This window comes from Theropithecus gelada, chromosome 20 (genome assembly GCF_003255815.1).
Source record: "Theropithecus gelada isolate Dixy chromosome 20, Tgel_1.0, whole genome shotgun sequence".
In the NCBI taxonomy this organism is placed as follows: domain Eukaryota; kingdom Metazoa; phylum Chordata; class Mammalia; order Primates; family Cercopithecidae; genus Theropithecus; species Theropithecus gelada.
In genome coordinates this window covers 4,418,968-4,444,593 of record NC_037688.1, presented here as the reverse complement: position 1 = coordinate 4,444,593, position 25,626 = coordinate 4,418,968, and the positions used below count along the sequence as shown (strand labels likewise).

Below are 25,626 nucleotides of genomic sequence, written 5' to 3'. Positions count from 1 at the left end.
AAAAAAAAAAAAAAAAAAAAAAAAAAACTACAAAAACAAAATTAGCCAGGCATGGTAGCGGGCGCCTGTAGTCCCAGCTACTCGGGAGGCTGAGGTGGGAGAGTGGCGTGAGCCCAGAAGGCGGAGCTTGCAGTGAGCAGAGATCGCGCCATTGCACTCCAGCCTGGGAGACAGAGCGAGACTCCGTCTCAAAAAAACACAAAAAACAACAACAAAAAAACCCACAGTGGCTGACCAGGGATACGATCTAGGAATGAGACTCATAAGGCTCCCGTGATAGACCTGTTAAGCTTCACTTTTCTTTTGCTTGGAAAATTTTATCTCTTTAGTAAAATAAGAACACAACAAAACAAACCACTCACTTATTGGCCTTTGGTTGCTGCCATTTCACGTCACCAGCAACAGCAATGACTCTGACAGAAGCTTGCCAGGTGCCCTATTTCGGTTGGGAGCCACATGCCCTTGGCGTTAGGGATACAGATAAATGTCACCCCTCCTCTTCATCAGGAAACTTGGGGTCCAAAGTTTTAAGTGGGATTTTGAGGTTATAGGAATATAAAACACCTAAAAAAAGTAAAACTCATGTTTGTTACAAGTTAAAAGAATCACTTGAAGCTGAGCATTGTGGCTCATGCCTGTAATCTCAGCACTTTGGGAGGCCAAGGCGGGCAGATCACTTGAGGTCAGGAGTTCGAGACCAGCCTGGCCAACATGGCAAAACCCTGTCTCTACTGAAAATACAAAAAAGTAACCAGGCATGGTAGCATCCACCTGTAATCCCAGCTACTGGGGAGGCTGAGGCTGAGGCACTGAACTTGGGAGGCAGAAGTTGCAGTGAGCCAAGATCGTGCCACTGCACTCCAGCCTGGGCGACAGGGCCAGACTCTGTCTCAAAAAAAAAAAAAAAAAAAAAAAAATCACTTGAACACATGTGAGCAGTTATGAATTCTTTTATGGTGTGCCAACATTTGAGTGTGGTTACAAGAAACAATAGTAAAAACGGTAGAAAAGAGTGACCATTTCTGGAGTAGTCACTGCTCTGGGCACGGTGCCAAATACTTTCCATATATGATTGTGTTTGATCACTACAAATCAGGAAAACAAAGCTCAAAGAGCTAAGAAAGTTGCTCCAGGTCACATACTTCATACGTGACAGAGCCTGAATACAAACCTAGGTCAGTGTGACTCTTGTTTTGGAGCAGAAGTATTGACAGCTTGTTGGGTGGAGGAGAAACAGGAAAACACATTTCAAATAACTTAGTATTATTGCAACTGACTAGGAAAGCAACATAGGTATTATTTAGAAAATAGAGGATTTCAGTGGATATAAAGACCTTTTGGTCCTTAAGCTGTGTTGGTAATGTTACTTCCGAGTGCAGAAGGCCAAGTGCTCATCGTAACCTTTCTGGTTGATGCAGGTGTTCTCGCTACATATGTTGCAGGTTTTCTTTTCAGATTCAAATTTTGGGGGGTTTTGAGGTCTATTTTTATTTTTATTTTTTAAGACAGGGTCTCACTCTGTCACCCAGGCTGGAGTGCAGTGGCGCGATCACAGCCCACTGCAGCCTCAGACTCCTGAGCTCAAGCGATCCTCCCACCTTGGCTTCCCAAAATGCTGAGATTACAGGCATGAGCCACCACACCTGGCCCAGATTCAAATGGTGGATTCTAGTATTTTGTTCACATTTTGTTTTGGATTTTGAGATAGGGTCTCAGTCTATTGCCCAGGCTGACTGCAGTAGTGCAATCATGGCTCACTGCAGTCTCAAACTCCTGAGCTTAAGCAGTCCTCCCACATCAGCCTCCTAAATAGCTAGGACTATAGGTGCGCCCCTACACCCAGCTAATTTTTGTATTTTTGTAGAGGCAGGGGTCTCGCTGTGTTGCCCAGACTGATCTTGAACTCCTGGACTCAAGCAATCCACCTGCCCGAGCCTCCCAAAGTGCTGGGATTACAGGCGTGAGCCACCACGCCTGCCCTTGTTCATATTTTGATTGGCTTTTATTTCAGTTACTGTGTTCTCTCTTCATTGGTGTCACCACTTCTTCCTGAACAAAGTATTATTTCAAAAGTCTCCTTTCCTAAGAATTCTTACCATGTCCTCATCTTTCTACCTCTAACCTTAATGACTTCCCTAAACCTGTCTTTAATGGATTCTACTTCTTCATTTGAGGTTTGAAAGTCTCCAGGTCTCCAGTTAATCTGCTACTTCTTTTTTTTTTTTTTTGAGACAGAGTCTTGCTCTGTCGTCCAGGCTGGAGTGCAGTGGTTCAATCATGGCTTACTGCAGCCTTGGGCTCCGGGGCTCGAGTGATCCTCCCGCCTCAGCCCCCTCAAAGTAGCTGGGACCACAGGCACGTGCCACCATGCCCAGCTAATTTTTGTATTTTTTGTAAAGATGGGGGTTTCGCCATGTTGCCCAAGCTGGTCTTGAACTCCTGCGCTCAAGCAATCCAAAATTCTGGGATTATAGGCAGAGTAATCCACCACACCCTGCTTAGTTAATCTACTTCTATCTACATCACAGCCCTACTCTTCTCCTGCAAACCCCGTTGTTGACAAAGATACTTTGTTTCTTATCTGAGCCTTTTGTCATGTACATCCTCATTTGTGTGTGTGTGTGTGTGTGTGTGTGTGTTTCACCTTGTCCTTTCTGATTTATGGGCTTTCGTTCATGGCCTCTCTAGGCTGAAACCTAAAGACTGTCTCTAGAATCTGTGTCTTACCAGACCAATTTTTAACGTCCTAGGATGGAAAATCCAGTTGTTTCAAATTGACAGAAATCTACCATCAATGTAGACTGGGTTTAGCCAGGCACTCATGCAAGACAATGCCTGCTCTATGCTGTAGACCAAGGGATTGCAAAAAGTTGTGATGCTCTTGTCCAAATATGGAGAAACATGAGCTGGGGACTTGTGTGCGATTGTAAGCAATGGAACAACCACACCCAAAGAGGGTGAACTGATATCACCCTGGAGACAAGTCGTCAGTGATGAGCTGAAGGGCTCTGCTCACTCTGCTCTGATTTTAGCATTTCTTTCAATGACTGAAATGAGTTATCCCTAGAGAGCAAGCGTCCACACACAAGCTATCGCCCTGGCTTCCTTGGTGCAAGCAGGCCACATTAAGAAAGTCGTGCACATTTGTCATTTTTTTGACCACCCTCTGTCAATTCCCCTTCCTCAAAATACCATCCGCCAGTCTTTGTGGCATAGTAAATCCAGGAGCTAAGCTCCCACAGTGGCAGCCAAACAGGTTCCCATCAGATGCCCTGGGAGTGAAAGATGCAAAGGTGCGGAAATGGCTGGAGCGCAGTCTTGATTGCAGTGAATAGCAGACTGCAGTTCATCCTGGTCTTTATTCTCTTTTCCTGGGACTCCATTAGTGAATTGTAGAGTTTTGAACTGTCCTTTTGTTTCTCATCTGTTCTTTCACAATTTATTTTTTCCCCTAGGTTCTGGGAAATTTCCTCTTTTATTATTCCTTTGAACATTTTATTTTAGCTATCATTTTTTTTTCTAAGACGGAGTCTCGCTCTGTCGCCCAGGCCAGAGTGCAGAAGTGTGATCTTGGCTCACTGCAACCTCTGCCTCCTTGGTTCAAGAAATGCTCCTATCTCAGCCTTCCAAGTAGCTGGGATTACAGGTGCCCACCACCACACCCAGCTGATTTTTTTTTTTTTTTTTTTTAGTAGAAATGGGGTTTCACCATATTGGTCAGGCTGGTATCAAATTCCTGACCTCAGGTGATCCACCTGCCTAGGCCTCCCACAGTGCTAGGATTACAGGCATTCGTCACTGTGCCCGGCCAGCTATCATATTTTTAATCTATCTAATTGCTTCCTCGTGTTTTCTGATTATTCTTTTTTCAGATCGACCTGTTCTGGTTTTATAAACTTTTTCTTAAACCTCTTCTAGTCGGCTGGGCGAGGTGGCTCATGTCTGTAGTCCTAGCACTTTGTGAAGCTGGCTTGAGCCCGGGAGGTTGGAGCTTCAGTGAACTATGACTGCACCACTGCACTCCAGTCTGGGTGAGAGAGCAAGACCTTGTCTCAGAACAAACAAACAAACAAAAAACCTCTTTGAGCCAAGTTTTCTTCTATTCCCTGATGATCTTTCTTTCTACCAGAGTTCATTTTTCACCTATATATCTTGGTGTTTCTTTTTCAGGCTGCTGGTCCTGGGAATGTCTTGGTGATCTTTGGTTGTCTGGTCATATCTTAAAAAGAAGGCCTATATGACTCGGTGGCTTCTCCCCAGTGAGAATTCTGACTGGGTGCTCTGGGTGTGGGGTCAAGGAGGATGAGGTCACTTGATTGCCCAGAATGAGGATTTTAGTGTACCAAGGTGATGACTAAAAGCCTTTGATTCTCCAATATGGATTGCTTAATTTCTTTTTTCTTTTATTTTATTATTATTATTTTTTGAGACGGAGTCTCGTTCTGTCGCCCAGGCTGGAGTGCAGTGGCGCAATCTTGGCTCACTGCAAGCTCTGCTCCAGGTTCACGCCACTCTCCTGCCTCAGCCTCCCAAGTAGCTGGGACTACAGGTGCCCACCACCATGCCCCGCTAATTTTTTTTTGTAGTTTTAGTAGAGAAGGGGTTTCACGGTGTTAGCCAGGATGGTCTCGATCTCCTGACCTCGTGATCCGCCTGTCTCGGCCTCCCAAAGTGCTGGGATTACAGGCGTGAGCCACCAAGCCCGCCCTGCCCAATGCTTAATTTCTTTAAAGAGCTGTCAAGGACTTGTTTGTTTACTTTTGCCTGAGGGTAGATACCAGCTGCCTGGACTTGTAGGGTGTGTGTCTGAGGGGATGGGGGAAGGTGGGGGAGGAGAAAGAGAAGCAGGTGGGTACAGTTGATCCACCCTAGAGCTTTCCCAGCTCACAAGCCTCCTGGCAGCCCTTCCCTGCCGCCTGCTGTTTATCTGTTAACCCTCTCCTATCTGCCCTCAGCTTCCAGGGTACAGGGACTGTCATCCCTGTGTGGTACCCACTTATCCTGTCCTCAGGGTATGAGTTTATTCCTTATTGGACTTCTTGTCCATCAATCTGAAGAGTCAAGGCAGAGACAGCATGTCTGGTTTATTAATAAAAAATGAAAAATAAAAACCCACATGCACGTTTAGCATTTGTTGTCTCATGGGTAGTATTTCTAGTAAAAGAACTGTAAATTAACATATTATTTCCACTGAAGTAAATAATGTGTTGCTTTAAAAGATATGTAAGTAATATACAAAAACATGCTTAGACTGGGCACGGTTTGGCTCATGTCTGTAATCCCACTTTGGGAGGCTGAGGCAGGCGGATCATGAGGTCAAGAGATCGAGACCATCCTGGCCAGCATGGTGAAACCCCATCTCTACTAAAAATACAAAAATTAGCTGGGCATGGTGGCGCACGCCTGTGGTCCCAGCTATTTGGGAGGCTGAGGCAGGAGAATCGCTTGAACCTGGGAGGTGGAGGTTGCAGTGAGCTGAGATCATGCCACTGCACTCCAGTCTGGCAACAGAGTGAGACACTGTCTAAAAAAAAAAAGAAAGAAAGAAAGAAAAAAAACCCTAAAAAACACATGCTTCTTGTAAAAATGCAAATACAAAATGGCTTTTCCCTTTATTTCCCCGCCCCAGTTCTGCTTTTTTCCCAGGAAGTGGCTGCTGTTAATAATTGGGTGTGTGTCTTTGCTAACCATTGTTAATGGGTTTACGTATCCATGTTCATCCGTCTGATTATCAGTCTCTTCTCAATGTAGACGGGATTAAATTGTATGTATTATTTTGTGATTTTTTTTGTTTAACTCGGTCATTGCCTTGGGTGACTTTCCATGTTGGTAGATGTAGAGCTATCATTCTTTCCTCTACTGGGTGACGTTTAAGTAGTTTACAGTTTTCTAAAAAGGCAGAATCTGTTGCTTTCTCGTTTCGTTGACTCTTAGCATGTTTCTCACTGAAACTGAGAAATCCTGGTGATATCTGTAAAGAAGCCCAGTGTGTTGAATGGAAAAACCTAATTGGATGAAATAAACAAGTTGAGCAGATCATACATAAATATGGTAAAACTTAGAAGTGCAGTTTAAACATCAGCCAAATAAAATACTAAAACTTATTTAATAAAACGTGTTATTCTATCCCAGTTCATGAAAGAAGCAGAATCAAATCAAATTTATTTTGCTCCGAGTTAAGGAGACAAGCCAGTTCGCATTTCTTCTGTCAAATATATTTATAACAAGTGCCCAAGTTTAAAATGTTCTTGTTTCTCCCCTGCTGTTTGTTTCCTACTATTTTCTGCCTATTTTTCTTATTCTCTACACTCTTAAGTTCTTGATTTATCAGTTGTTCTTTTTGTTATAGGTCTTGCAACTGGAATCGGTTTAACCTCAAAGAGACTATCGCAATGTTAATTTCCAGTCAAATCCCATTTAAAACAATGAAGACATGGACCTGGCACAATGGCTCATTCCTGTAATGCCAGCATTTTGGGGGGCTGAGGTGGGAGGATTTTCGAGCCCAGGAGTTTGAGTCCAGCCCTGGTAACAAAGCGAGATCCCATCTCTACAAAAATTTTAAAAATAAAAATATTAACTGGGCACGGTGGTGCACACCTGTAGTTCTAGCTACTCAGGAGGCTAAGGTGGGAGGATTGCTTGAGCCTGGGAGGTTGAGGCTGCAGTAATCTGTGGTTGTGCCACTGCACTCCAGCTTGGGTGACAGAGTGAGACCTTGTCTCAAAAACAACAACAACCACAACAAAAAACAACAAAAACAAAAACACAAACCAATAAGAACATCTGTAGACAAAAACACACATTTTTAGGATCTAGATCCATACTTTCCCTAGAGAAAGGGAGAAGTCTCCTTTCTTTCTTTCTTTCTTTTTTTTTTTTTTTTGAGACAGGGTCTTGCTCTGTTGCCCAGGCTGGAGTATAGTAGTGTGATCACAGGTCATTGCAGCCTCCACCTCCTGGGCTCAAGTGATCCTGTCACCTCAGCCTCCTGAGTAGTTGGGACCATAGGCACGTGACATGCCACCATGCCTGCCTAACTTATTTTTTTATTTTTTGTAGCAATGGGCTCTCACTATGTCTCCCAGACTGGTCTTGAACTCCTGGGTTGAAGTAATCCTCCTGCCTCAGCCTCCCAAAGTGCTTGGGATTACAGGCATGAGCCACTGCGCCCAGCCGAGGTCTCCATGTTTGAAAGAGCACAAATCCTTTAGCTGGCCAGCTCTGGCAGGTCTTTTCTACCATTCCACACCCAAAGATTTTCAGAGGTCTGCTATGCTGAGATTAGCATTGAATTTCACTGGCTGTGTGGCAGAATGACTTTACTTCCCATTTTCGCATTTTTTTAATCTGCAGAAACTTGGTACTCACCAGGTCTCCCTTTGCAAGACTGGGTCAGAACTCCAGCTTACATCCTGCTCTTTTTTTTTTTTTTTTTTGAGACGGAGTCTGGCTCTGTCGCCCAGGCTGGAGTGCAGTGGCGCGATCTCGGCTCACTGCAAGCTCCGCCTCCCGGGCTTACGCCATTCTCCTGCCTCAGCCTCCCGAGTAGCTGGGACCACAGGCGCCCGCCATCTCGCCCGGCTAGTTTTTTGTATTTTTTAGTAGAGACGGGGTTTCACCGTGTTCGCCAGGATGGTCTCGATCTCCTGACCTCGTGATCCGCCCGTCTCGGCCTCCCAAAGTGCTGGGATTACAGGCTTGAGCCACCGCGCCCGGCCTACATCCTGCTCTTAACAAGAGCAGCTACCACTCAGGGGCCACCTGACTATGTGCAGGCACTGTTGTATGAGTTTCACATTCATTTTCTCACTTAATCCTCAAAATAATCCCATGCAATAGGCCTTGATGGGGAAACTGAGGCCCGGAGCAGTTGGGTCACTTGCTTAAGTCATACAGTGCTTCAGATTCCTGAGAGCTGGGCTTCAAACCCAGTCTCTCTGGGGCCAAAGCTTGGGCTTTTAGCCTCTGTGCTACACGTTCACCACTAACCAACTCTTCTCCCTTCCCTTCCTTTCCCTTCCCTCCCCTCCCCTCCCCTCCCTTTCCCCACTTCCCCCCTTCCCCCCTTCCTTCCCCCCTTCCTTCCCCTCCCCTCCTTCCCCCCTTCCCCTCCCCTCCCCTCCCTTCCCCTCCCTTCCCCCTTCCCCCCTTCTCCCCTCCCCTCCCCTCCCCCCCTCCTTCCCTCTCGCTTTCCTTCCCCTTCTCTCTTCTCTTCTCTTCTCTTCTCTTCTCTTCTCTTCTCTTCTCTTCTCTTCTCTTCTCTTCTCTTCTCTTTTCTTTTCTTTTCTTTTCTTTTCTTTCAACAGAGTCTCACTGTGTTGCCCAGTGCAGTGGTGCAATCAGCTCAATACATCCTCAAACTCGTGGGCCCAATTGATCCTCCTGCTTCAGCCTCCAGAGTAACTAGGACTCCGGGCATGCACCACTATACCCAGCTAACTTTTTATTTTGTGTAGAGACAACGTCTCCCTATGGTGCCCAGCCTGGCCCTGAACTCCTGGCCTCACACAATCCTCCTGCCTCAGCCTCCCAGAGTGCTGGGATTATAGGCATGAGCCACCCCATCTGGCTCAGTGAGCCCTCTTGAGCATATGAGAAGGGAGACCTGCAGCCACCACCTGTTAGTAACTGGATGGGTGACTGTGGTAGACTAGATAATGGTCCCCCCCAAAAAAAGATGTTCCTATGTTAATCCCTGGGACCTGTGAATGTCACTTTACAAATCAAAAAAAGGACCTTGCAGATGTGATTAAGTTCAGGATCTTGAGATTGGGAGACTGTCCTGGATTATCCAGGGGGGCCTCGATGCGATCACGTGTATTAATATGAAAGGGAGGCACAGGGAGGTGTGACACACACAGAGGAGGAGGTGTGGTTCTGGAGGCAGAGACCGGAACGATGCAGCCACAAACCCCGAAAGCCGGCGGCTGCCAGCAACTGAAAGATACAAGGAATGGGCTCTCCTCTGAGGCCCCTAGAGCACGCATTAGTCAGCATAGTTCCCGAACTATGAAGGAATAAATTTCTTTTGAGCCACTAAGTTTGTGGTAATTAGAGCAGGCATAGGAAACTAATACAGTGACTGTGTGGTCTCTCTAGGCCTCAGTTTTTTTATCTGTAAAACAAGGATATTAATGATACATACCTAGTTTTTTGTTGTTGTTGTTTGTTTGTTTTTCCGGGTCTCGCTCTGTCACCCAGGCTGGAGTACAATGGCACGATCTTGGCTCACTGCTTCCTCTACCTCCCGGGTTCAAGCGATTCTCCTGCCTCAGCCTCCTGACTAGCTAGGATCACAGGCATGCACCACCACGCCTGGCCGACTTTTGTATTTTTAGTAGAGACAGGGTTTTGCCATGTTGGCCAGGCTGGTCTCGAACTCCTGACCTTAAGTGATCCGCCTGCTGTGGCCTCCCAAAGTGTTGGGATTACAGGCATGAGCCACCACATCCAGCCTAGTATTTTTTAAAACTAAGGAATTTAAAATGCTTGGCAGGAGGCCTGGCATGAATATATGCTCAACCAAGATGAGGTATTGTGATCACTGGCTCTGATAGGAGCACGCGTGGGTTTTTTGGGAGTACGTGGGCCACTTGACAAACCCAGCTTTAGTTCATGTGATGTGCTTGGTTATCCAGTAAGGTCCACAGGGCACTTTAGAGGCAAAGAAGTTGAAATTAGTTAAAAGTGACAATACATGATATTTACTGACCACCTGGCAGGAAATTCACCCAAAAATCTCCACCTCTAATTTCCTTTTTTTTTTTTTTTTTTTTGAGACGGGGTCTCACGCTATCACCCAGGCTGGAATGCAGTGGCTTGATCATAGAGCACTGCAGCTTCAAACTCCTGGGCTCAAATGATCCTCCTGCCTCAGCCTTCCAAGTAGCTGGGACTACAGGCATCCACCACCACACCTGGCTAATTACTGTTTTGTTTTTCTTTTTTTTTGAGACAGGATCTTGCCATGTTGCCCTACCTCGGAATCCAACTCCTGGCCTCAAATGATTCTCCTATTATGACCTCCCAAGTAGGTGGGACTATAGGTGCCCGCCACCATGCCTGGCTAATGTTTTTTATCTTTATTTTTTTGTAGAGACAGGGGCCACTACGTTACCCAGGCTGGTTTCAAACTCCTGGCCTCAAGCAGTATTTTCACCTTGGCCTTTCAAAGGGCTGGGATTACAGGTGTGAGCGACCAGGCCCAGCCTCCACTTCCAATTTCTAGTGTGACTATAGCCATCAGAGAAACACTTTTCAGGTAGTAATTTTTGTTACCCAGTGAATGCCCCAGTAACTTCTTATTTTCTGGATCTAATTCTGAGTGGTCATTCCAGGACACTTAATTAATAAACATAAAAGTAAACATGGCAACTGGGAATTATAAGTGCAGATTCAGTTGCCCATCAGGAATGTAACCAGTGATCTGCATGCTTTGCTATATTATCCACGGAAATGAGCAGAGGGAGGGCTGTTTTAATCTAGGCACCCGGGTCCCAGATGCCTGAGAGCTATTTCTCCCCAAGGGCCAGACTGCAGTGAGTTTGCCTTTGAGATGTTCCCATTTGTTCGCCCAGCTCCAAGAGACGTCATTGCCTTCATTGTGGGTTGTTCCGGGCAAATGATGGGGGAATTAGCAGCATGGCCTGGAGCGGCTCTGAGCAGGCTTGGGCCAGCTGACACACGCCACTTAGGTTTCCAGGGAGCCAAGCTGTCCCCACTCACGCACACATGGCTGATGCACTTGTGGCTAAATGCGGTGCGGTCAGGGCCCCGGGCCAGATTCAGGGCAGGAAATAGAATACCACCTCCATCGCCAGGGAAACAATGGTCTGCGGACATGATTTAAACTGGAGCCAACGAGAACCCTCAGAGGGCCGGCCAGTAGAGGAAGGGAGACCAGAGGGCAGCTTGCACAGATCTTGTCTTGGGTTATAACTGTTGACAAGCCACTTAACTGCCTCCAGGTTTAAGTTTATCTGTGTATAAGATGGAGGTAACAATATTTACGCATCTCACTGGAGACTTATGAAAACAAGATTTTTGGACAGATCCCTTGGGACCCATGGATGGAAGGTGGTATGTAAGTGCAGTGATAAACCTACTGTGTGTGTGTGTGTGTGTGTTTTCAGCCGTGCATTAGGGACATGTAGACCCTCCAGAAAACACTTTTGGAGTCTGATCAAAAACGACAAGAAAAATGAGTAGCTCTTGGTTGTAAGTGCATGGGCTTGCTTTGGTTTTGCACAGGTCTGGGAGAACTGCATGTGTAACTCAGACTTCAGAATTGTTTTCCACCTGTTGCTGTGATGAGTAATACAGGTGCTCAGATCATCTGAGAATGCTTCAGTGATTGTTGCCAAATGTTTGCCAACTTTGCTTTACAAAACTCCCCAATTCTACTGTGTGGTTTATGAGTTGTACGTGGAGTCTGAACATTTCTTCCCAAGGTGAGTGGGGAATCTATTTAAAAACAAAGCACACAGGGGGATAATTATTCTTTCCCCGTGACATGTGTGATTTCTGAGGAGTCTTCCTGCGCCTGCTAAATATATGTGTTTCTGTTCATTTAAGCCTAAGCAATTGACCTCAGACCTCCCAATAACGTTAGTAAATGTTTTCCGTTAGCTGGGGTCCTGCGGGAGTCTATTGCTCCGCGTTCTTGGTTAGTTAAACCTGTCTCTTAGGCATATCATCTGTCTAGAATAATTCCTCTGGCTCTAGGTGAATGATGACTATTATAGAAAAAAAAAATTGTTGAGTAATAAACTGTTTTATTAGAAAAATATAAATGAAATATAGAAAATATAGTTTATCTGCAATTCCCTCATGCGGAATGAACCATACTGGCATACATACATGTATATTTTCAACAAAAATGGCATTCTATGTATATGCTTGAGGTGAAGTCTTTACCTAGTAAACCTGGAAGAGCATTGCATATCCTTAGAGATTTTTGCCTGCGGCAGGGAGGGGTCCTGCTTCTGTTGCTGGCCTGCGGGATGGCGGAATGAGAGACCTTGGAAGAACTTTCAAAGGCTCCTTCCCTGAGATATTGCTCCACTTAGCGCCCCTGTGTTTTGGCAACAACATGCTTCCCAGAAGTGGTAAACACTTGCTGATTTGAGCTTCTATGTGGATGCTGGTCCCTACCACTCCCTTCTTTTTTTTTTTTTTTGAGACGGAGTCTCACTCTGTCGCACAGGCTAGAGTGCAGTGGCGTGATCTCGGCTCACTGCAAGCTCTCCGCCTCCTGGGTTCACGCCATTCTCCTGCCTCAGCCTCCCTAGAAGCTGGGGCTACAGGCGCCCGCCACCACGCCTGGCTAACTTTTTTGTATTTTTAGTAGAGACGGGGTTTCACCGTGTTCGCCAGGATGGTCTCGATCTCCTGTCCTCGTGATCTGCCTGCCTCGGCCTCCCAAAGTGCTGGGATTACAGGCGTGAGCCACCGCGCCCAGTCCCTACCACTCCCTTCTATCCTCCTTCCCTTTTTTTTTTTTTTTCATGCTAACAGAACTGATTAAGTCATGACTCACATGCAGTGCAATACACACACATTACAGCCTGTGGAATTCGCTTTCTATTTTGTTTTGAAATGGAGTCTCACTCTGTTGCCCAGGATGGAGTGCAGTAGTGCGATATCAGCTCACTGCAACCCCCACCCCCCAGGTTCAAGTGATTCTCCTGCCTCAGCCTCCTGAGTAGCTGGGATTACAAGGTGTGCGCTACCACGCTCGGCTAATTTTTGTATTTTTTAGTAGAGATGGGGTTTCACCATGTTGACCAGGCTGGTCTCCAATCCCTCCGCCCCAGGTAACCACTTCCATTCATTCCTAAATACTAACTTTATCATGTTACTGCCCACCCCAAAATGTTCCATAGCATCACAGTCCCTCTGTCTTGCTGCTTCAGGTCTGTATGTCTCCGCCTAATTTTCCTGGTCCACCGTCTTATTCTACCTGCTGGGCCTCCATTGATGTCGCATGGCTGGAGGGTGGACCCTGCATCCTCACTCCCACCTGTCAGGCTCCACCAGAGGGCTTTGTTCCCTCTGTGACCTCACTAGAACCGTCTTTTCTTAGCCTTCCAAGTCTTGCCCATCCTTCAAGGCTCAGCTTAAGTCCCGTTTCCTCCAAGAAGTCCTCCCCAGTTTCTTTGCCTCTCTCTTACACGCTGAGTTCGCTGGCACCATGTGGCTGAGTTTCTGTAGGTCTAGGGCCCCAGAAGCCTTCCCTGGCCGCTGTGTCATTCCAACTTTTGATCCCCAACAACCATTTATATCTTGGAGCAGACATTTATCCAAGCCCTCCTCTGTCCTCACCCCTTCTCTCCCACATCCTGGGGCTGCCTGAGGGTTTGTCCCTCCCCAGACCTCAGACCCTGCTAGGTGTCTGTGTCACCTTTTTCTTACCCCAATGTTGGGACTTTGCTACCGAGATCAACCAAGTCCTCTCCTACGGACCCTCAGGTCCCACCTCTGCTACCAGTTCTTCGGATTTGATACCAAGACATCTTGGGACTGGGCTCAGCTCAGAGGGTAGGGGTAGACTGAGGGGAGAGAGTTCACAGGTGAAGAGAAAGTTTTTTTGATGGGATGTGGGGTGGGGCTGGGAGCACTGGTGAGTTACACAGTCGCCCCATCTCACTCACGTCCCCTGCACTTCACAGTTTCTCTGTTGTTCCTATGTGTTAACCTCACTGCTGTCCAGACTTTTGGGGTTTCCCATGGCACAAGCAGAGCTTGGAGCCCACAAGAGTGGGTACAGTGAAGGGGATTAAATAAGACAGTGCAGCTAAGGTGCTGAGCACGGGGCCTGCCCATGGTCGGGCTGAGAGAAGCGAGTTAACTTCAAGACCCTGCAGTCCCTTCTCTGATTCTTGTCAGCCAGGGGAGGTGAGGCGGGGTCTCGAAGCTGTATGTATGTCTGTAGGAGTTGAGGGGACTTCCAGAAACCCTCTCGTCCACAGTGAACACAGGCCTCAGAGCAGCGGAGCCAGGTCTGAGGCCCAGCTTTGCGCGACTCTCCCTGTGACCTGTCTCTCCACAAGTGAAATGGGGCAGTGGTCCTTCCCCCTTGGATTAGCAGCGATCGGGAACACTGGTGCTCAAGGACTTTGCAGGTGGAACCCTGCATGAGGTGGGTTGGCCTGGTTCCAACCTGCAAGCATAATTGAGTTTTCTGAAATGGCAGCTGGAAGATGTAGCCCCTCAGAGAAAAAGTTGGGTTCTAGACAAAAAGCAGAAAGTTTCAGTGAGATTAGAGCATGTGGAAAAGGGGCTGGGTGTGGTGGCTCACACCTGCAATCCCAGCACTTTGGGAGGCCAAGGTCGGTGGATCACTTGAGGTCAGGGGTTCGAGGCCAGCCTGGTCAACATGGTGAAACCCCATCTCTACTAAAAATACAAAAAATTAGCTGGGTGTGGTGGTGCGTGCCTGCCTGTCATCTGGCTGCTAGGGAGGCTGAGGCAGGAAAATTGGTTGCGCCCAGGGGGCAGAGGTTGCAGTGAGCTGAGATTGTGCCACTGCACTCCATCCTGGGCGACAGAGCAAGACTCCGTCTCAAAAAAAAAAAAAAAAAAAAAAAAAGTGGAGAAAAGGAAAAAAAAATGGGAAAGAAAAGAAAGCTACAGTGATACCACCCTCAGTTGTAGGCAAACTCTGGAGTCTGCGTTTAAATCCAGCATCTTACACTGACTTTGGAACATGCCTTCGTCACCCTGTGCCTCAGTTTACTTGTCTGTGAAATGGGGATAACAGTTTTTTCCTCCTTGAATTGTTGTGAAGGGCAAGTACAGTAATTGATGTAAGGATGTAGCACAATGCCTGGCTCAATCAACACTAGTGTTATTATTTCCTAATAAGTGTTTGTTGTTACTCAGTGAATGAATGGATGGATGGATGGATGGATGAATGGCCATTGGTCTGGATTTGGCTCAAGAGGGTGCTTTTTTGTTATTCTCTAGCATTTTTGGGCTGATTCCATCTGACTTTGCATAGGCAGGGAACACTTTGACTTGCATGTGGAGAAGGAAGAGAGGAAATGAGAAGGCTTCGCCCAGGGGTGCAGGGCCTCACACAGAAGGCAGTGAGATCTGGGAGCAAACCCAGCGGCACCGGAGAGCCAGTGGGGACACGCCCTCACCAGGCTGGGTTTCCCGGCAGCTGCTGTTCCCTCTGCGCTTCTGTAGAGTCAGACTTGCACTTTGGTTTTGCTCCCCAGCTCAGCTCCTTGATTCATCCCAGCAGGGCTGTGGCTGTTGCTTTATCATCTTTCTGCATGGCCAGGATAAGACAGGTCATAGACATTTTACTATGAAAGAATAAGCAACCAACATTGAATATCTCAGAGTCCCCGCCCCTCGGCCCTCTCCCCATCTTCTCAGACAACCGTCAAAGCCGAGCCTGGGGGCGTAGGCCAGTCTCAAACTGTACCCCTGCACACACCTCTCAACCCACAGAGCCGGGGAGTTCCAGGTCATTCCAGGTCATTCCAAGGGCAATGGCTTTACCATCTGGCCCTGTCTTTGCTGTGACGTGCTGTGTGACCTTCAGAAAGCCCCTTTCCATCTCTGGGCCTCAGAATCTCCATCTACAAAATAAGGGAGATGACCCTTCCAGTGTGTGAGATCCCTGCTGTCTGTGAAAGTGGCAGAGGGTGTGAGTGATGAGCATGGGTTCAGAACGCTGTCCCCATGCCTTTCTGGTGGAGTGGCCCTGGGCAGCTGTTAAAGTTCCCCAGGTTGCTCCTCCTCTATGAGACGGAGATGACAAACAATGACCCACCCCACGGGGCTGCAGTGTGTCTCAAATAAGGAGAGGCAGCTAAAGCACTCAGCGCAGGGGCTGTGAGTGCGTACAGAAGCCAGCAGCCCCGTCTCTCCTTCCCGTCAGCCAAGCTAGTTAATTTGTGGTCCCAAAGTTGAGCGAGCGAGAGAGAGAGAGAGAGAGAGAGTGTGTGTGTGTATGCATGGCAGTGTGTGTGTGTATACTTGGTCTCTCCCAGGTGCTCTGGGAACATCTGGCCAGGGAGCCCTCCCTGGCAGAGCCACGTGTCCTTGTCTCCTTGTCTTCTCCTGCACTGCAGCCCCGGGCTTTGGGGACTCTGTGCCTCTTTGCTGCCTCCTGAGTAGTTTTATTTGGAGGACCAATAGCAGGACCCTCCCAGCCCAGAGGTGACCGACCAGGCCCGGCCAGGGTACAAGCAGCCCCACTGAAGACCTGCAGGGCTGCCACCTCTCTGCTGCGGACCTGGCCTCTCCTCTGTCCTGAGGGCTCCCTGAAGGCAAGGAGTCCCTGCACATCCCCAGGGCCCCTTGCACCCGGTTGCAGGGTTTTGAACTCAGGTCAGTTCTACCCGAGGACTCCCTCTCTTCATTCCTCTCTCCTTGGACCACACAGTGTTTGTTTCACAGATGGACACTTTGCTAAGTGATGCAGGAAGTAGGCCCCCGGGGAGGCAGATAGAGCCCAGCAAGGCAGATAACCAAGTGAAGCCTCTGGATGCCGCTGGGGCCGGGGACAGGGTCAGAGATAAGCGGAAATGCCAGGCTTATCGCTCCTGCCTGAGTTCTTCCAGAGAAATCAGCCTGGCCGGCCAGCCCACCTCATTCCCAGCGCTCCGGGCGGTTGGGCAGCATCCATCTCCAGGCAGAGTAAACACGGAGTTGGCACAGTCACAGCGGCTGATGGATGGGGACTCTGTGCCCCACTCCAGCACTGCGCGGTCCCAGCACCAGAGGCCAGTAGCGGGCGTCGGGTTACACCCAGATATTTGCGGTAAGGGCAGCTCCGGGCAAGTGTGCTTTGAAGTAAGAGCCCGAGGAACAATTGGTCGGGTCACGGGACTAAGGGAGACCTGGTGACAGTTGTTCCCCAATCCTGGGTTATCTTGCGCCAAGAAAGTCAGCAGAAAGCTTTGGTTTAGGGGGACAGTTTGGGGATGGTCAGCTTGGGCCTCTGCAACAAATGCAGGGTGTGGTGGACAGACAATGTGGATGGCAGCTACCCCTGAAGTTGTCCACATTGAACTCTGCGTGGCTTTCTGGAGCTCTTCTTCATCCTGCTTTCCTTTCTTAAGTGAGCTTGGCGCCATGGAGGGGATGTGTGTACTTCCGCACTGCATTCCAGTAATGGTGTGGTGTGGGCAGGGAGGTGGCCTGGGCTGGGAGGAGGTCAGCTGGCTTAGGACTGAGAAGCTGTCCCCCTACTTCTTCCTCCTGCCCCCCACCCCACAACGAAGTGACCGAGCAAGCACACTGCTGCCTTGCTGAGCTGACCATCTGCGGTCAGACGGGAGAAGGTGTGGGGTTGGTCTTAAGGATGGCCGTTCCAATCGCTGCCATTTTCGTGGACTTACTACGTGCCTGGTGCTGTGCTAGATGTTTTGCTTACTGCTTACGTTAATGTCCAACAGCCCTGTGGTTATTGCAGTTAATGGGCCCCCAGTGCAGATGAGGAAAGCTGAGTTCAGAGCGGCTAAGTGCCAGGTGCACCGTGAGCCCCTATGGCATTTTGTGTGAATTAGAAAACTTTCCTCTCAACACGTGGCTACCGTCTCTCGGAAAATTGTCATCATATTTGATTGTGTTAGAACAAGACCTTTCACTGCTACACACTGCAACACGACTGTTATAAATAAATACACAAATCTACAAAGGGCACCGTGTGTTTGTCCCCTTAGAGGCTGTCCTTAGGTTCTGGATAACCCATCTCCCATCCTGGTCCCAGAAGCAAACACATTGAAGCTGTTTCTTTGTTTCTTTTGATATTTGCCTCCATATTTATTCATTCTCTGTTTTGTGCATGATCTATGGAGTTGCTGGTAAGATAAATGAGGACTTAGCTCTCTCACACTCCCCACTTTCCCTCCCTCACCCTCACAAGACAGATGTCGCTGCTTTTACTTAATAAAGGATTTACTTTACTACAACTGTAAATATTCTTCAATGCAAAATCAGTGATTGTATTTTAATCTCATTCTTTCTTGTAAGAACTCTGGGCCAGGCATGGTGGCTCACACCTGTAATCCTAGCAATTTGGGAGGCTGAGGCGGGCGGATTGCCTGAGCTCAGGAGTTCGATACCAGCCTGGGCAACACAGTGAAAGCCCATCTCTACTAAAATACAAAAAGTTAGCCGGGTGTGGCGGTGTGCACCTGTAGTCCCAGCTACTCTCGGGAGGCTAAGGCAGGAGAATTGCTTGAACCCGGGAGGCGGAGGTTGCAGTGAGCCGAGATCGCGCCACTGCACTCCAGCCTGGGCGACAGAGCAAGACTCTGTCTCAAAAAAAAAAAAGATAAAGAAAAAGAAAAAAGAACTCCAGTTGTCCTGGCATCTCTAATTCCTTTTGTTCCCCTTTTGCAGTATCTGCCATCATCATGCTGATGGCTAATGTCTGAGCACTTGCTGGGTGCCTCCCAGGCATTCTCATGGCACCTCCCGACCACTCCATAAGGGTATGTGTTATTATTATTCTCCTGTTACAAACAAGGAAGTATAGACTCAGAGAGATTAAGTGAAAACTGGCCCAGGGCTGTGGCTAAGAACTGGCAGAGGCAGAAATTAAATCCAGGCAGTCCGGCTCCAGGCCCTGTGCTCTTCCCATTTTACTGCATGTGTTTAATTGCATTCTATTGTATGCTCTTTTTCCCCCGGGAGGGTTCCTGTTGAACACTCTTGATTTTCTTGCTTCAACTTTGGGCCTAGGTTGAAGCTATTGTTTCTTGGAGCTCTTTTTTTTTTTTGAGATGGAGTTTCACTCTTGTCACCCAGGCTGGAGTGCAGTGGCGCGATCTTGGCCCACTCCAACCTCCGCCTCCCAAGTTCAAGCAATTCTCCTGCCTCAGCCTCCCGAGTAACTGGGATTACAGGCACCCACCACCATGCCCAGCTACCTTTTTTGTATTTTTAGTAGAGATGGGGTTTCACCATATTGGCCAGGCTGTTTACCCCCTCATTTTGCTGTAGTATATCCTCAAAGTAGCTTCCTTAGAAAGCATGCATGGGTCGGGTGCAGTGGCTCAAGCCTATAATCCCAGCACTTTGGTAGTCTGAGGCAGGTTGATTGTTTGAGCCCAGGAGTTCAAAAGCAGCCTGGGCAACATGGCAAAACCCCATCTCTAAAAAAAACCCACAAAAATCAGCCAAGCGTGGTGGCACACGCCTATAGTCCTGGCTGCTTGGGAGGCTGAGGTGGAGGACTGCTTGAGCCCAGGAGGCTGAGGCAGCAGTGAGCCGAGATCATGCCACAGAACTCCAGCCTGGGTGACAGAGTGAGACCATGTCTTAAAAAAAAAAAAAAAAAGCATGAATTTTTTGCATTTTTGCAAATCATAAAACCCTTCATTTTGTCACCTGATGGTGGTGCAGTGTCTTCAAAATTCTAAGGGGAAGAGCTTTCCTATCTAGACTTTGACAGCCAGCCTCTTTTCTAGCATCCAGTTGTTTTTAGGATGAGAAGTTTCATGTCATTCTGATTCTAGTTCTTTGGTATGTATGGTAGTCTATTTTCAGAAATACCTGAAACTGGGTAATTTATAAAGAAAAGGAATGTATTTCTTTAGTTATGGAGGCTGAGAAGTCCAAGGTTGAGGGGCTGCATCTTGTGAGGACCTTCTTGCTGGTGGGCCCTCTCCACAGAGTCCAGAGGTGGCCCAGGGTATCCCATGGGGAAGGGGCTGAGTGTGCTCCCTCAGGTCTCGCTTCCTCCTCTTATGAAACCACCAGCCCCACTCCCATGATAACCCATTCATCTATTAACCCGTAAGGGTAGGGCCCTCATGATCCAGTTGCTTCTTAAAGGCCTTACCTCTCAATGCTGCCACACTGGGATTACATTTTGACATTAATTTTGAAGGGGACAAATTCTCACAAGTGTGTGGTTTTTTTCTTTTTTTTTTTTTTTTTTTTGAGACGGAGTCTCGCTCTGTCACCCAGGCTGGAGTGCAGTGGCCGGATCTCGGCTCACTGCAAGCTCCGCCTCCCGGGTTCACGCCATTCTCCTGCCTCAGCCTCCCGAGTAGCTGGGACTACAGGCGCCCGCCACCTCGCCTGGCTAGTTTTTTTGTATTTTTTAGTAGAGACAGGGTTTCACCGTGTTAGCCAGGATGGTCTCGATCTCCTGACCTCGTGATCCACCCATCTCGGCCTCCCAAAGTGCTGGGATTACAGGCTTGAGCCACCGCGCCCGGCCGTGTGTGGTTTTTTTCTTTTACATTTTGGGGAGTTTTTAAATCTTCTCTTTATCCCTGTGTTCCAAAATTTCATAATGACTGTAGCATTTCTTTTATAAATTATTTCCTTCTTTCATTTCTCTCGAAACTCCAGTTAATTAGATGTGAGGCTAGCTGGACTCATTGTCGAACAGCTTCTCTCCTGCACATGTCTTCATCTTTTAGTTTTATTTTCTGGGATAGTATCTTAGCTTCATCTTCTCATCCCTATATTGAATTTTTAAATTATACTATTCATATTTTTAAATTCCACTATTCATACTTTAAAATTCCAAGACCTCTCTTTTATTCTACAGTTGTTCTTTTTCCATAGCATCCTCTCCTTTTTTAAAGAATGGAATAGCCTTTCATGCTTTTCTGTGGCTACAAATGACAGGCTTGTCTGTTTGTTTTTTGAGACAGGGTCTTGCCCTGTCACCCTGGTTGGAGTGCAGTGGCACGAACATGGTTCGCTGCAACCTCCGCCTCTTGGGCTTTAAATAATCCTGCCACCTTAGCTTCCCAAAGAGCTGGACTACAGGCGCATGCCACCACACCCAGCTAATTAAAAAAATTTCTTGGTAGAGACAGGGTCTCTCTATATTGCCCAGGTTGGTCTCGAATTCTTGTGCTCAGTTGAGCCCCGCCTCCCTGGCCTCCCAAAGTGCTAGGATTACAGGTGTGAGCCACCTCACCCCGCCAAATGACAGCCTTTTTGAAACTTTCTGTTTCTCATTTCCTCTGTTTCTTCTATGATCATGTTTCTGTTTATTTGCTTTAGTCTTCCCTTTTCATCTTGAAGGCTTTCTTTGAACATTCAGTGATCCTTTTTGTCTGTGCATATTTCTGAAGAAGGTACTGACAGCTGGGGTGGTTGAGGCTTTTTAACTGCGTGGTTTTGTTGAGGATGAGCAGGTAGGGCGCTCCTGAGAAACCCCAAAAGCCAGCCCCTAGAACTATTATGGTGTGGACCATTACATTTCTCCAGAAGCAGGCTCTGATCTCTAGGGAGGGTGGGCCTGGCCAGGCCCTTCTGTGCCGGGGTGTGGGGCAGGAAGAAGGATGGACTTTTCAGTCTTGCATTCCTGCTCCCTATTTACCCCACTGGGGGTCTCGGGGTCTGAAGCCTCTTTGGGGTCCTACAGGGAAAGCTGGCTCCATGCTTATCTGTATTCACCCTTGTGGCCAGTGAGGCTGCAGTTTTCTCTTTCTTGTTTCTCCAGTTACCTCTCCTCCACTAGTTTTCCAGAAATTCATTGATAACACTCATTCACCAACAGCCCCTTCTATTCTCTTCATCATTGCAGGTGTGTATTTATTTTCTTCCTTTACCACGAAGTCTCTGGAGGGGAAGGAGAGAAATATGAGAGGTCAGTCTTTCAACTTGAGTCAGAGCCTTGATATCATTTTATTTTATTTTATTTTATTTTATTTTTTGAGGCAGGGTCTTGTTCCGTTGTCCAGGTTGGAGTACGTGTCTCCATTGCTGCTCACTGTTGCCTCAACCTCCCAGGCTCAAGGGATCCTTCTGCCTCAGCCTCCTTATAACTGGGATGACAGGCACATGCCACCATGCCTGGCTAATATATACATATATGTTCTTTAGTAGAGACGGAGTCTTGCTCTGTTGCCCAGGCTGATCTTGAACTCCTGGGCTCAAGCAATCCTCCTGCCTCCGCCTCCCAAAGTGATGGGGTTACAGATGTGAGCCACCACTCTCCTGGGTTAATAAAGCCTGGAAAGATATTGAAAGACCCCATCTATAAAAGAAAGTTTTTTTTTTTAAACTTTTATTTTAAGTTCAGGGATACATGTGCAAGTTTGTTACATAAGTAAACTTGTGTCATGCGGGCTTGTTGTATAGACTAACTAATGAGTACTAGGCTTAATACCTGGGTGATGACATTTAAAAAAAATTAAAAATTAGCTGGGTGCGGGGACATGCACCTGTAATCCCAGTTATGCAAGAGGCTGAGGCTGGAGGATCGCTTGAGCCTAGGAGTTCCAGGTTGCAGTGAGCTGTGGTTGTGCCACTGTACTCCAGCCTGGGCAACAGATCAAGACCCTATCTTAGAAAAAAACAAAGTAAAATAAAATGAGGGTGTTGAAATCTCTCTCACCTCATGATCCCCAAGACTATTAGGTCACTAGAAGGCCAGGGAAGAGTCTTGGGGTTTAGTGTGTGCTGGCCCCCACCTAGGGTGAATAGAGGTCAGCCTGTCTTTTCCCGGGAAAGGATCCACTTCCCTGCCCTGTCCTTACCCAGGAAGGACAAGGGGTTATTGTATTTGCTGCTCTGTCGATCTAGTTCAGCTACCTCTTCTCTGGTCTTCCTTCTCTGGGCTTGGGGGATCAATGCCTCCCCATCCTCTGGGCAAGCACCATCACACAAAAACTGGCCAAGCCCCCTGCTGTGTCCTATGCATCAGGGAGAGTTAGAGAGAAGCATCCCTACAGGAAATCCATGTGCTCCAAACTCCTATCTCTTAAAGCTGAGAATGAAAGAGGTTAAAGTTTGTCCTTCCGGCTACTCCCTTCCACCAAAGAAGCCCCAGGAACCACCCACGGTGTGTTCTAGGCTTTCTCCCAGAGGGCCCTGGAGCTCCCTGGAGCTCCCTTCCTGGATTGTCAGGGTTTCCTGCCCTGTGCTCACTTTGATGCCTCCTCCTTCCACAGAAGTCTCAGGACGGCCTGCTCAGCCTCCTGCTGCCTCCTCCTTAGCTCATTCCTCCATGTTGAACACCTGCCATGTGCCAGGCAGCTGGTGCCTCCGGGAATCCAGGCCAAGCCTAAGAGGATTGGTCTGCCCTCAGGGAGCTTCCAGCCGTAGCCACCTTCTTAGCAAATGGGCTACCTTGTAAACTTGTTTGTTTACAAGGTTAATGTAAATGCTTAATGAAGACATGACAAATCCTTTTGTAATTTAATTCTTTTTTTTTTTCTTTTTCGAGACAGTGTCTTGCTCTGTCACCCAGGCTGAAGTGCAGTGGCACCATCTTGGTTCACTGCAACCTCCGCCACCCGGGTTCAAGCGATTCTCATACTTCAACCTCCTGAGTAGCTGAAATCACAGGCGCTCGCCACCATGTCCTGCTAATTTTTGTATTTTTAGTAGAGATGGGGTTTCACCATGTTGGCCAGGCTGGTCTCAAACTCCTGGCCTCAAGTGATTCGCCTGCCTTGGCCTCCCAAAGTGCTGGGATTATAGGCATGAGCCACTGTGCCTGGCCTCAGATAATTCACGTTTGGTATAGGTACATGTCTGGGTATTTGGTGTTTTCCTTTGGATTCATTTAGACTTTGAAGTTATCTTTCTGGCTTTATTTATTTATTTATTTTTATTTATTATTATTATTTTTTGAGACAGAGTTTCACTCTTGTTGCCCAGGCTGGAGTGCAATGGCGCAATCTCGGCTCACCACAACCTCCGTCTCCCAGGTTCAAGAGATTCTCCTGCCTCAGCCCCCCAAGTAGCTGGGATTATAGGCATGCACCACCACACCTGGCTAATTTTTTGTATTTTTTTAGTAGAGATGGGGTTTCACCATGTTAGCCAGGCTGGTCTCGAAATCCTGACTTCAGGTGATCCACCTGCCTCGGCCTCCCAAAGTGCTGGGATTACAGGCATGAGCCACTGAACCTGGCCTATATATTTATTTTTGAGACAAGAGTCTCGCTCTGTCGCCAGTGGCGCAGTCTTGGCTCACTGCAACTTCTGCCTCACTGGTTCAAGCAATTCTCCTGCCTCAGCCCCCCAAGTAGCTGGGATTATAGGTGCGCGCCACCATGCCCAGCTAATTTTTGTATTTTTAGTAGAGACAGGGTTTCACCATATTGGCCAGGATGTTCTCAATCTCTTGACCTCGTGGTCCGTTCGCTTTGGCCTCCCAAAGTGCTGGGATTACAGGCATGAGCCACTGCCCCCGGCCCTTTCCAGCTTTATTAACCTAGGACTTGCCTGGATGCTGGTTCTCCAGAGGCCAGGGTCTGCCTCTCTTGTCTGGTGGGACTTTTATTCCACAAAAATTATAGGCACCAACTGGGGAGAGGCACAGGGGCTGGGTATGTTAGACTTCTAGAGACTTCTCTAGGCAGCCATTTTCCCAAAGGTTGGCCCAGGGAGCCCAGATCTGCAGGGAAGTGCTAAGCGTGAAGTGTTGGGAGAGCCCACTGCCCTGGTCGACTGGGGGAGTCTTCTGTGGCAAATGAGGTCCTCCTGAGGCACATGGTGAATCCCCAGAGGAACTGGAACACGGGGTTACCCCTCAAATTTCCTTTTCCAAGGAGACTTTATTTGTGTGTTTTTCAGCGGCGGTGAATATAACAGACCCTGCTCTTTCTAGCATGTTCTGGGTCATTCCACCAACGACACCCATGGCTGTGCTCTCAGGAATGGGTTTGGATTTCTCTGTGGGCTGCCCAGGGGCAACTAGCAGGATAGAGGGGTAGGTAGAGAAGGCTGTGGTCAAGCTGCATTTGCATAGCAAGCTCATTGCATTGATAGGTTAATGGTTTAACATAGCAAAACCTCTAATGGTGCTTTCATGTATTTATTTATTTTGAAGACAGGGTCTCGTTCTGTTGCCCAGCCTGGAGTGCAGTGGCAGGATCAGAGCTCATTGCAGCCTCAAACAATCCTCTCGCCTCAGCCTCCTGAGTAGTTAGGACCACAAGTGTGTGCCACCCTGCCTGGCTTATTTTTTGTAGAGACCGGGTCTTGCTCTGTTGCTCAGGCTGGTTTCGAACACCTGGACACAAGCAATCCGCCTGCCAAAGTGCTGGGATTATAGATGTGAGCCACTGCACCCATCCCTAATAGTGCTTTTAGATTCCAAATGTCCAGGTCAGACTTTATAATAATTGCTTTTATTCAGAAGGGGGAAGCTTGACGGGGACACTAAAGCCCCCTCCATTGGGGGCAGCCCTGCCCATGGCTGGACCATCCTCAGGAGGCCGTGTGCCTGCCTGGGCCACCTTGGGCAAATGCCCCTCTCTGGGCCTTGCCTTCTGCCCGAGGGGAGCTGGATGGAAATGGTGTAGGTCAGACTGCCCCGTGGCATACTTGGGACTTTGAGGGGCTCCCTGTGCCCCACCTCGGGGGTAACCTTAGCATCTCTGCTTGTGTCTGCTTTATTGACTGATACTTCTGTAAAATGTTTTATTTGAACCCAGGGCTTCTAAGGCAAAAACATTTGTAAACCACAGGAAACACAGGCCTGTTGTGCTCTGGGTCCCTGCTAAGTCTGTTTCAGTATGGAAACTGTGTGTCTGATACCTGCATAGTTGTTATTGGGGGAGCAAGTGTCTCTGGTGAGTGTCCCCCCGAGGGCCCAGTGAAGAACATGGGCCCTCAGGACAGCACTTGGCAGGTGGCCAGGGTCATTGCCCTTAGTTCTATTTTTAGGTACCG

General features: G+C 48.0%; 1 protein-coding gene and 1 pseudogene across 1 annotated transcript in view; one reads left to right on the top strand and one right to left on the bottom strand.

Moving 5' to 3' along the window:
- The window catches only part of LOC112614690, a 43,462-nt pseudogene extending 32,617 nt beyond the window's left edge, over positions 1-10,845 (bottom strand).
- A 29-nt stretch (positions 10,846-10,874) lies between these two features.
- The window catches only part of MYLK3 (myosin light chain kinase 3), a 56,880-nt gene continuing 42,128 nt past the window's right edge, over positions 10,875-25,626 (top strand). Inside the window, exon 1 of the mRNA XM_025370882.1 lies at positions 10,875-11,082. The gene's annotated coding sequence lies outside the window, so the exon portion shown is untranslated. The remainder of the gene's footprint in view (positions 11,083-25,626) is intronic.